The sequence below is a fragment of the Protopterus annectens genome, chromosome 1.part1 (assembly GCF_019279795.1).
Source record: "Protopterus annectens isolate FY-2018-M chromosome 1.part1, PAN1.0, whole genome shotgun sequence".
Taxonomy (NCBI): Eukaryota; Metazoa; Chordata; order Ceratodontiformes; family Protopteridae; genus Protopterus; species Protopterus annectens.
The window spans coordinates 1,803,928,219-1,803,940,324 of NC_056726.1; the positions used below are offsets into that span (position 1 = coordinate 1,803,928,219).

Consider the following 12,106-nt stretch of genomic DNA (forward strand, 5'->3'; position numbering starts at 1 on the left):
ACATAGTGTGTGTAAGATTTGTCAAGCGTTTGTACTGAAGCCTACACAGCTGTCTTTCTTCCCTTTCTATCAATTTAGAAAACCGGAGATTGAAGCTTCTGGCTCAGGGAGCCATGGCTTCTGAATCTGCCAACCCCTAATGTTCAGCTACTACTTAAGAAACAAAATTAAAAAGACACATACTGAATCTTCTGCTGTTCAGCCGACCCCTCCATCAGGTTGGATCAAGAACCCAAAGACCATCCAGTTCCAGTGTCAGCTGCTCTGTCGCGACACAGTTGAAGGCTGTCATAGAGCCACCTCCCTGCACATCCACTGAGGCTGTGCTTACGTCTACTATAGACAAGAAGGATGATCCGGATCTGATCATTTTGCAGGGGCCTAGGGGGATTCCCCAGATTCTTGTTAGGGTGGAAGTCCCTGGTTCCCTTCTTGGAAGTCGGGCAGGGATCTGAACCTCTTAGATTTGTTAGGGCTGATGTTTCTTTGAAAAAGAAACAGAAGATGAGAATTGAAGCTCCTGTAGCTAAGGATCCGCACAAAGAGTTCTAGAATTTCAGTATGGGTCTTTTCAAAGCCCTTATGGCTTTGAAGCCCCCTCAGGGGTTATCTGTTCTTTCCTCTCTTCCCTGGTCTTGTGCTCCTTCTAAACGTTCCCAAGACTCCTCTGAGGAAGATATGGACTTAGATCCTTGGGAGGAGTCGTTAACTTAATCCCAATCCTCTCAAATCCATTCCCTCTTGCTCTGGGGTCTAAGGAAGAAAATTCTCTTCCTAATGAATTCCCCCTTTGCAGAATTGTCTTTTGGGGCACTGTTGTAGACATAGATTATAACAGTGGAATTATTCCTATATTTTTGACTTCTAGAAGAGGTACTATGATGTTTTGCAGATTGATTCACCCCAAGCAGCTGTTCGTCCAGTCTTAGATGCTCTCTTAGACATTTTTTGTTCTGGTTCCTAGCCTCCTTCTACAAATAAACCCGACAGGTTCTAATGAAGTTCCTGAAGACCAGAAGTTTTAATATAAAGCCCTTCTGCCCCTGCTGTGATTTCCCTGGCTACTAATAAGCCTTCTAAATTGCTGTCTTCTGCCAAACTTTTACCTTATGGCATAGATAGTCCAGCTATGGACAGGCATGGCAAAAAAGTGTATACCCCTACCATTTTAGCTTTCAGAGCCATTAACTTCCAGACCCATATGACTAGAAATGTGCTGGTTCGAACTTCAGGGTGTTCTGTCTGATTTGCCTGATTCAGAAGCTAACTCTTCTCCCATTTCCCTCTGCTTCCCAAGTAGCAAATCACTGTAAAATGTAGCTGATACTTCCTTTTGGGCAGCTGAATCAGGATAATTTATGAGGAAGTATTCCTGGTTACTGCTGCACTCCCTTCCTGAAGACCTTAAGGCTAAGTTGCTAGACTCGCCTTTAGACAATCAGAATCTGTTTGGCTGTCCTGCATCAGAGCTTTTCAAGACACTGCAGGATAAGGGGAAGGTCATGCAGGATCTTAATCAGATCTTCCTTTATCATATTTCTATGTTTCTGAGAATTTACTCTTGTAAGTCTTTGTTTTTGTTGAGGCAGTGGTGACCACTTCCCGGGACTAAAGAGGTCTTACTAGAGGGTTTTTCCTAATAAGCTTTTCTCAGGGCCCTAATAGTCAGAAGCCTTTTTTTCCTGACAAATCTGCCTTCATTTGACATTCAAACTCTTCTGCCCCTTGGCCAGATTCTTCTTTCCCTTATATTGACACTGTCCTTCCCAGTCTGACAGCACATAACTATAGACTCTCAAGCAGATAAAAATATACCACTCTGTAGCCAATAATCCTACGACCCAGATGTAAAATCCAACATTTAATGTGTAAAATACACAGTAAAAAATCACAAGGGCACAAAGCCACAATAAAATACACTCCAGATGAAAAGGTCAAGTGCTTTCATCATAAGACTTCATCAGAACAATTAAAATTGGAATTCTACACTTTTATACTTGCACTAATCCCCATTAATTAAGTTCTTAAAGTGAAAATACCTATTTGACATAAAAACTTTGACTAATAAACAAACTGTCCTATGTTTTGATACTAACAAAACCTTTTAGTAAACAAAACTTGTATCACAATAAATTGTACTGCATACAAACAATGTAATGTTGGAGGCAAAACCAAAAAAAGTTAAAGTTTGGATGCCCTGTACTTTAATTCAGGTTTTATACTAATGTGGTCATTGATTCCTGGGGCTACAGTAATGTTAAATCTAAACTGCCATCTTGTTTCAGCTCTGAGCAATTTATTAGTCCAGTCACCCCCCCCCGATGTCTTTACTGACTACCTCTAGGATACCGAAAAGAAAGGAGTGGTCAGGATTTATATTGATGTGTTTAAAAAGTGCATTATTTTCATCTTTCTTTGTGATACTGTATAAATGCTCGTAAATTCTCCTATTCAACTTCCTTTCGGTCTTCCCTACGTAAAAATAACCACAAGCTTGGCAAATAGCAAGGTACACCAAACCTGTTGTACAAGTACCTGCCCCAAATTTAACTTCAATGTTATGGGGTCCTAAATGAACCGTAGGGGTACCTACTATATATTTACAGTCACAAGCCCCACATTTGGTAGTCCCTTTTGTGTTACCTTTTTTAACTGAAACATGGTTTTCCAATAAGCTTTTTAAGTTTCTATTGATCCTGTATGTAAAAGAGGGTTCCTTACCTATAACAGTCAAAAGTTCCCTGGTTCCCTTTGAACATGGCCCAATTGTTTTTGATGATATTTTTGACTCAAGACAAAGTTTCCCCATGAGTTAACACCATTGAATGTGTAAAGTTCCTACCGTACCCTTGGACTTGGTCAATATTGACCTCCGTAACACCAAGTAGTAGTTTGAATCTTAAACCCCATTCACTAATAACTTGGTCCCTGATGTTGTTTACAAATTTCAATGGGTATCCCCTAGCTCCAGACATGTTGGCCAAACGTTCTATGTCAGACTTTGCCAGGCCGAAGTTAGAGCACATTCTAACAACTCGGACCATTTCACCCTTTACAATATTTCTCTTAACAAAAAGGGGGTGACTGCTTGTGAACTCTAAATAGTTGTTCGAAAAGGTCGGTTTTCTGTACACACAAGATTGAAAACAGTTGGAGCCTACATCTTTACTCAATTTGACATCCATATAATTAATGTGAAAATTCCCACTGTTGCCAGTAAATTTAAAGTATTCACAAATCCCATTAAGGAAGTCTAAAAATTTTGTATGTATCTCACCTCTCTTCCATAATATGAAAAGGTCATCCAAAAACCTAAGGTATATTAACCAAGATTCTTTGTAGGGGGTATCCAAAACAAAAAGAACCTTGCCGACCTTGTCATGTACCGTTGGGAAACCATGTTTGTTTTGGATACCCCCCTACAAAGAATCTTGGTTAATATACCTTAGGTTTTTGGACGACCTTTTCATATTATGGAAGAGAGGTGAGATGCATACAAACAATTGACTGTTTGGGTGATTAGGGTTTTGATTCCTTTTAGACACCAGTTTTCTGAGGACATGCTTTGAGTTTTGCAGAGGCCAGAAAACCCACTGCTAGAAAATCCTGTGTAGCTAAATGGAAGAGATTTTCTATTTGGTGTCATAAATCTGACCTGGACTCTTATGTGAGCTGCTTTATTCCGTCCTGGCATACTCCTCTGTTAAAATTTGTTTGATAGTCCCAAACAGTTTTTGAAAAGACCCCTTTATATGAGGCCCTCAAGAAAGCCCATTCCTCCTCCTTGGGACCTTGTTTTCTCTTGAAAAGTTGACAGCTTTTGAGAGTGTAGTTTTTTTCTTCTTTGCAACACTGTACTTGGGAAAACTTGTGTTTTTAGTAACCCTTACTTCTACTAAGAGGGTTTCTGAACTTGACACTCATGGCAGTTCCACCTTTTTTGGTCTTTCAGACAGACAGATTTTCTTTTCGTACAAATCCTTTTATGCCCAAGGTAATTAATGATGTGTCTTTGGATCAAACTGTTTGCCTTCCTTATTTTTCTCTTTTCCTCAGAATGATAGTAAGAGAATTGTTCATACTTTGGATCTGGGTCTACTTCAGATAGTCAAATGGCCATAATGTTGATACGCATATGACCAAGACAAAAACATCTTTTCTTCACAACACTGAACCTGAAAAAAAAAAGTTTTTATTGTTTTATTTATTTATTTTTTTGCTGCAGCAGGGGGGCATAGCCCCCCCCGTACCGCCCCCGGTACTTAAATATACCACCTCCGAGATCACACTTACGTTGAAGTGAATGGGAATTTTTCCCTACTGCGATCTCCATGCAAACGGTTCAGTGTTTTAAAGAAATTGTTTTCATCTCAGCCATATGCGGTTCGACGTTATGGCCATTCACCTATGGGTATATGGAAATATGAGCAACATTTTCCTTCCATTCCAGGAAATTGGGTTTAACTCTTAAAAGCAAACCATCTCCTCCTGGATTTCTAAGGCCATTTCCTTTTGCTAAGCTTTTCATGGTAAGTATCTCTCTTCTTCTCTTTGTGCTCATTCTACTAAGGCTGTAGCCCCTTCTGGTGATTTTTCAAGGGTCTGGATACTTGGTCTCGTGTACATACCTTTCTAAGCATTATAAGTTGGATATGAGTTCTAGGGCCGGAGTTGGTTTTGCCAGGACCATCCTGTATGGAGGGTTCCTTTCGTGGCTTTTTCCTCCCATCATCTTCAGTAGCTTTTGTACTCTCCCATTTGTAAAGAATACTACAACAGTGACAAGGAAGGACACATAGTACAGCTGTATATAGGATCTGACTATAACTGGAGATGTTCTTCATGTTTCACTGTTGCAGTCATCTCACTTGGGGGTTATCTGCCTCCAAGTAGCCCTCAGTCAGCCCGAATACCAGATTCTTGGGATTTCTGCGTTGGATGCTGTCGCCTCTTCCATGACGTCAGGGGTATAAAGCATGCAGCCGATGCCATTACATCACCTTTTCTTGCTGCATGGGAGCCAGAAGCAGAAGCAGTTGGCAAGTGCTGGTCGGCCGCTACCTGAAATTTTCATTTTTCGAGTTTCAAACCTAAAGTCTTCTAAAGCTAAGTACCCCAATGGCGATCCTTTTTTCTTGCTCTAACCGATGGTGGAAAAAGTTCACAATTGTATTGCCTGTGGAAAGCAAATATCTCACAGAGATTCATTCTTACTGTGTCACCTGTTTAGGCCCAGACCACGACGTTTCCTCACTGTCGGTTTTGTGCTTTGTTCAACTCCAAAACTATTCATCGTCTGGCTATCTTTGTCACTAAATTCTTTCACTCTAGTTCTCCATATTCTGAAATGGCTTCGTTAAGGCATCCGACTACCGATCTTCTGAAAAAAATGTAAGGATAAAGACAGAGACAGACCGCATAGGTCCAAAACTGCCGTCAACGCTTTCATTTAGCTAGTCACCAGTCTGCCGGTATTCAGTGAGGCGCTTTCGCAGCCCCTAATACTAGCTTCTACAGATTCGCAGGCCTCTACTGAGACCCATTTGGAGTCCGGTATGCAACGAGATGCTTCTTCGACTATGGAACCTGCAGATGTTCATCGTGTTTCACTGTTGCAGTCATGACTGTAGGGTTCTCCCCTGCCGGCAGGCAGCCCTTGGTCGGCCAGAATCCCAAAGTCTGGGTCCAGCGTCGGCTGTTCAACCATGCTCCCTGACGTCAGAGCGCCAGGAGTACAAAGCTGACAGCCGACGCCATCTTCTCCAGTCTTTCTTGCCGTGCGGTGATAGCAGTTCGCAAGTGCCGGTCGGCTGACTCCTGACGAATTTTACTGATATACTTCAGTCCGAAGACTTTCTTCTCCACTGAAAGCGAAGTACCCCATTGGGGAAACTTTTCTCTAGCTCCACTCCGATGTCAGAAAAAGTTAATAATTGTATTTCATGTGGGAAGCAAATACCTCATAAGGATTTTCATTCTTACTGTATTCCTTGCTTGGGCCCTGACCACGACGTAGCTAGTTGTCGGTTTTGTGCTAGATTCAATCAATGTACAATTAAGCGAAGGTACTATTTTGCTTTTCATTACTTCGGTAGACGCTTTAACTACAAAATGTCGTCGGATACAGTCCCGGCTACCGGAGTTCACAAGCATCGCAAGGATAAAGACAGGCCTCCGAGGTCCAAATCTGATGATAGCGCACATGCGGAACTAGCTTCAGGTTCGGCCGTAGTCAGTGAGGCGCTTTTGCAGCCCCTGTCGTCTGCCATTTCAGAACCGATGGCCGAAACGGACTCTCATGAGGAGCCAACCAGGCCTTTAAATATTTCTGTTGCAGGACCTTCGGACAATGCTCCTTCGGATGGGTTCGGAGCCGCTGTGCAGGTACCGGCTTCCGAAGGGGTTTTCAGGCCTACTCAGCTACTAATAAAGGCAAAGCCAAAGACAAAGGCAAAGACTCCTTCAAAATCAAAGACTTCAACACAGGCCTCTTCTGAACCGGCTCTCAAGTCACAGAAACAGTTACTCAAGATGGCGGAGGATTTAATTACTATGATTAGGGGTTCTCATCCCCCTCCAGACAAAAGGCCAAGGCAGGATGTTTCTTATGATTCCTCTGATCAGGCTTCTGTTTCCTCAGTTTCTTCTTCTGATCAAGAATATTCTTTCCCTCCTTATGAGGATTCTGATGCTGAAGAATCCATTCCTTCTGCTTCTCCCCCTGAGGATTTTTCATTTGGAGAAACTTTGCATGAAATGAGGGAACATTTCCACTGGGAAGGACAGGAGTTTTCGGAATCCAAGAAAAGGGGGAATTTCTTCTTCTTCCCCAACATAGACCCCTGGCTATTCCTCCTGTTTTGGATATTGTGGATGATGCCTTTTCGGAGGCTAACTTAACCCCTGACTCTTTTCCTCCTGCTCCTGTTAAGCCTGATAGATATTACAGGGTTCCTGATTCCCATCAGTTTTTATACAAGAACCCTTCTGCTGACCCTGAAACCATTTCTCAGGGTCCCACGGGAGTTAAGGCCGCTTCTGCCAAAAATCCCATTCCTACTGAAAAGGATTCTCGATCCTTAGAATGATGGGGCAAAAAGGTGTACACTTCTGCTACTTTGTCCATTAGGGCTTTAAACTGTCAGTTTCATATGTTTAAATACCAGCAGTTTCTATTGTCTGTCTTAAAACAGAAGCTTACTTCCATTTCTGCCTGTGCAGATAAGGAATTACATGACTTATTGCACGCCACTGAACAAGTTGGGAAGCATGGTTTACACTGTGGATTTGATGCCTTGGAGGCTTCTTGTAGGGCTGCGGCCTCTGGCACATTCATTAGAAGGCATGCATGGCTAAAGGAACAAAATTTACCTGAACAAGTAAAGGCTAAATTATTGGATGCTCCTGTTCAGCATAATGTTTTGTTTGGATCTAAAGCTGAAGAGGTGATTAAAAAGATGGAGGATAAGGCGAAATCCATGCAAACAGTTAAAGATTTCTTACAAGTACAGCCTCCTAGATTTAGCAGGAATTGGCCTTCAAAAAATTGGTCCTTTCCCGCTTCTGACAGGCCTCAGAGGGGTAGATATAGACGTTCCAGAGGGAGGCCTCAAACGCAAGCTGCTTATAGACCAAGACAGTGGACTGCTTTCACCCCAGGGGAGGAGAGGACAGGTCACAATCTCAAAGGAAACAAACTCAATGACTCCATCTGTTGGGCTACAGGAACTTCTTGCCTGGAAGCCCCTCTCTGAGGAAAACTCTCTCTTTTTTATCAAAATTGGACTCAAATAACCCAAGACAAATGGGTTTTGGATGTGGTTTTAAGAGGTTATAAATTCCATTTTCATACCTTGCCAAGGCCAAGAGGATGGCCAGACCTTCCAAAGCATCAATGGACGGAGGCCTTAAACCAGGTAGAAGCTGTTTTGGCTATGAATGCCATAGAACTGGTTCCTCTTTCAGAGATGGGAAAAGGTTTTTATTCAAGGCTTTTTCTAGTCCCAAGGAAGCAAAACTCATGGAGACCCATTCTGGATCTGTCGGTCTTGAACACCTTTCTAGAGATTCCAAAATTCAAGATGCTTAGTCTACAGCAGCTACTTCCAATGCTGTCCAAAAATGCATGGATGGTAACTTTGGATTTAAAGGAGGCATAGTTACACATTCCCATCAGGCAGGATCACAGAAAATACCTCAGGTTCAAAGCCGGATCGAGGCACTTTCAATTCTCTGCGCTGCCCTTTGGATTATCTACTACGCCCAGGGTCTTCACCAAATGCCTGGCTCCAGTAGTAGCTTACTGCAGACTCAAGGGAATTCAAATTTACCCTTATCTGGACGATTGTCTAATTCAGGCAGACAGCAAGGATGTCTTACTCCAGCATCTAGAATTTGTACAGAACCTCCTCAAGTTCCTGGGATTCTCTGTAAACATAAAAAAGTCAAATTTGACACCATCACAACAGATAACTTTTCTGGGTGCACTTCTAAACACCACAACCCAGATGGCATTTCTGACATCCGAAAAACAGTTACAGCTGGCTTCAACTTTCAGAACCTTGGCAACTTTAACTCATCTATCTGCAAGGAAATTCCTGCAGGCTTTGGGTTACATGGCCTCCTGCATCCTTCTCGTACCATATGCAAGACTACACATGAGGAAAATACAGTGGTACCTAAAAAGTGTATGGTCTCAGCATTGCCACAGTCTAGACATACTGATCTCCGTCCTTCCTTGCCTTCAAAAGGAATTTCTTTGGTGGTCCAGGGCATGTGCTCTAAACAAAGGGAAGCCATTCCGTCTGCCTCCTGCCTCTCAGATTCTAACCACGGACGCCTCGGATTATGCTTGGGGAGCCCATTTTCATTGCAAGTGTTTGCAGGGCCTTTGGACAAAGGATCAGAAGCACCTGCATATCAATTTAAAGGAAATGTTAGCCGTTCAGAAAGCTCTATTGGACTTTAGGAATATTTTACAACCAGGACAACTGTTAATACGGACAGACAACACCACAGTTATGTGGTACATAAACAAGCAAGGGGGATCTCATTCCTACCCCCTTTGCAGACTAGCCATGGATCTATGGAACACAGCTCTAGCTTGCAATCTGGATCTTCAAGCTCAGTTTCTACCAGGGAAACAAAACTTCCTGGCAGACAGTCTGAGCAGAAATCTTTCGGATCCACACGAATGGATGCTGGACACCAAAATATTCAGGATGATAACAGCAGTCTGGGGATGTCCTCGCATAGACCTCTTTGCATCCCATCTCAATCATCAACTACAGACTTTTTGCACCAGGACTTTCCATAGAGAAGCTTGGAAAGTGGACGCCCTGTCATTCAGTTGGAGGAGCCTCTTGGGATATGCCTTTCCGCCTCTTCCTCTTCTTCCACGGGTTTTATTGAAGATAAAACAGGACAAGCCCAAGATGATTATCTTGCTGGCTCCAAATTGGCCTCGGCAGTTTTGGTATCCAACTCTAAAAAACCTATTCCTGGAGCCCCCTTGGGTTTTACCTCAGTCTCCGAAACTTCTGTCCCAACATCAGGGTCAGGTTCTACACTCTCATGTCAGAACTCTCAGCCTGGCGGCCTGGTTAATCCAGGGCCTTTGATTTCTTCTTTATTGCCCAAGCAGGTTATGGATGTCATTTTAGAAGCCAGATGTCCTAGTACTAGAAAATCTTATGCAGGAAAATGGAAAAGATTTTGTTCCTGGATGCAGGCTCAGGATTCAGATCCTCTTCTTCCTAACATTACTTTAATTTTACTTTACTTGACAAATCTCTTACATAAGGGTCTCTCTTTCTCTTCCATTAAGATACATGCCTCTGCTATTTCTGCTCATTATAATACAGACCCTCCCATCTTTTCCCACCAGCTCATGCGACAGTTTCTCAGAGGAGCTAAGAACTTAAGACCTCCTAGATCTCCTCCTATTCCTGCTTGGGATCTCAACTATGTTTTGGAAAAACTAACCTTGCCTCCTTTTGAGCCTGCTGCCTCTTCTGACATCAAGTTTTTATCTTGGAAGACAGCCATCCTGTTAGCCCTATCCTCTGCCAGGAGAGTTTCAGAGTTACAAGCTCTTATGGCTGTGGAACCTTATATTATTTTTCATCAAGACAGGGTATCTTTGAGGACTAATCCTACCTTCATGCCTAAGGTGGTTTCTAAAGTGGCTTTAAATCAAACTATCCACTTGCCAACTTTTTTCCACACCCCTCAAAATAAAGGGGAAAGGATCTTACATTCCTTGGCTGTACACAGACAATTACGTTTTTACCTGGACAGAACCAAGGACATCAGAAAATCAGAACAATTGTTTGTTTCTTATGCTTCAAGTTCCCAAGGTAAAGCCATTTCAAAACAGACCATTTCTAAATGGATTGCTCATGGAATCAGATTTTGTTATTCACACCATGGAAAGCATATCCCAGGGAGTATACGGACTCATTCCACCAGAGCTGCTGCCACTTCTGTGGCCTTCCTCAGGGGAGTTCCTACCAAAGACATTTTGGAAGCTGCAACTTGGAGTTCAGTGCATACTTTTTCTAAGCAGTACAATCTACCTCTCTACTCTAAGTCTAGGGCAGGCTTTGCCTCTGCAGTCTTACAGGGCCTTTTAGCTGCCCCTTCTTCTTTATGACCACCTCCCTTTCTTTCAGCTTTGGGATTCTACCCTACAGTCATGACTGCAACAGTGAAACACGATGAACATAGTACAGTTGTGTACACCTACCATAAATGTAGATGTTCGAGTGTCTTCACTGTTGCAGTCTGGGTTTCCCTCCCTCCTGTCCCCTCTTATTTTTACTTTTGTGTATTTCCTTTTTTTCACCATTCTTCTGAGGTGTATTTGCAAAGGTTATGGGACCTTTTTCATTTTGGGACTCCTGACATCTGGGGCAAGAAAAACTGGAGAAGATGGCGTCGGCTGTCAGCTTTGTACTCCTGGAGCTCTGACATCAGGGAGCATGGTTGAACAGCCGACGCCGGACCCAGACTTTGGGATTCTGGCCGACTGAGGGCTGCCTGCCGGCAGGGGAGAACCCTACAGTCATGACTGCAACAGTGAAGACACTCGAACATCTACATTTATGGTAGGTGTACACAACTGTACTATGTCTCTACCTTAGATGGGTCTGGAGCCGCTGTGCAGGCACTGGCTTCTGAGTGTATATTCAGGCCTTCCGATGTTCGTATTAAACCATCTACTTCATTTTTGACTAAAACTACTGAATTTCTCCCGCCCAGAGCTCGCACTATGCCTAGGAAACCAACGACCAAAGTGCATTCTCAAGCTCCCATGCCTCAGAAACAAATGCTTAGAATGGCTGAAGACCTTATTACTTTAATTAGGGGAAGCCAGCCTCCCCCCTCTATAAGACAAATAATTGATTTTCCTTCTGATTCTGCAGACCATGAGTCTGATGACTCTGACCCCTCTGATTACCAGGACATACCCTTATCCACCTATGAGTATTCAGATGCAGAGGATTCCATTCCCTCTGCCTCCCCTCCTGAGGACTTTTCTTTCGGTGAAACCTTACATACCCTAAGAGAGCATTTCTGCTGGGAATGCCAGGACTACCCTCAGTCAAAAAAGAGACTCAGGGAATTTTTTAGACTTGCCTCAGCACAGGCCTCTAGCTATACCCCCTGTCCTGGATATTGTAGGTTATGTCTTCATGGAATCTAGTCTTACCCCTGATTCTTTACCTCCAGCTCCTAGAAAGCCTGACAGGCACTACAGAGTACCTGACTCTCACACATTTCTCTTTAAAAATCCTACTGCGGATCCAGAGACCTTTTCCCAGGACCTAAAGGTATTAAGGCTACTACAGCCAAAATCCCTACCCCTTCGGACAGGGATTCTAGGGCTTTAGACAGATGGGGTAAGAAGGTGTATACCTCTGCAACTCTTGCCATCAGGGCTTTAAACTGCCAGATGTTCTTCGTGTTTCACTGTTGCAGTCATCACATTTGGGTTATCTGCCTGCAGGTAGCCCTCAGCCGGCCTGAATACCAGAGTCTTCGGATTTCTGCATCGGATGCTGTCTCTTCTTCCATGACATCAGGTCGTCAGGGGTATAAAACA

The 12,106-nt window shown here is 43.2% G+C and overlaps 1 protein-coding gene across 2 annotated transcripts in view; it reads left to right on the forward strand.

Moving 5' to 3' along the window:
• LAPTM5 (lysosomal protein transmembrane 5) overlaps window positions 1–12,106 on the forward strand; it is a 487,606-nt gene that overhangs the window by 230,617 nt on the left and 244,883 nt on the right. The gene's annotated exons all lie outside the window — the stretch shown is intronic.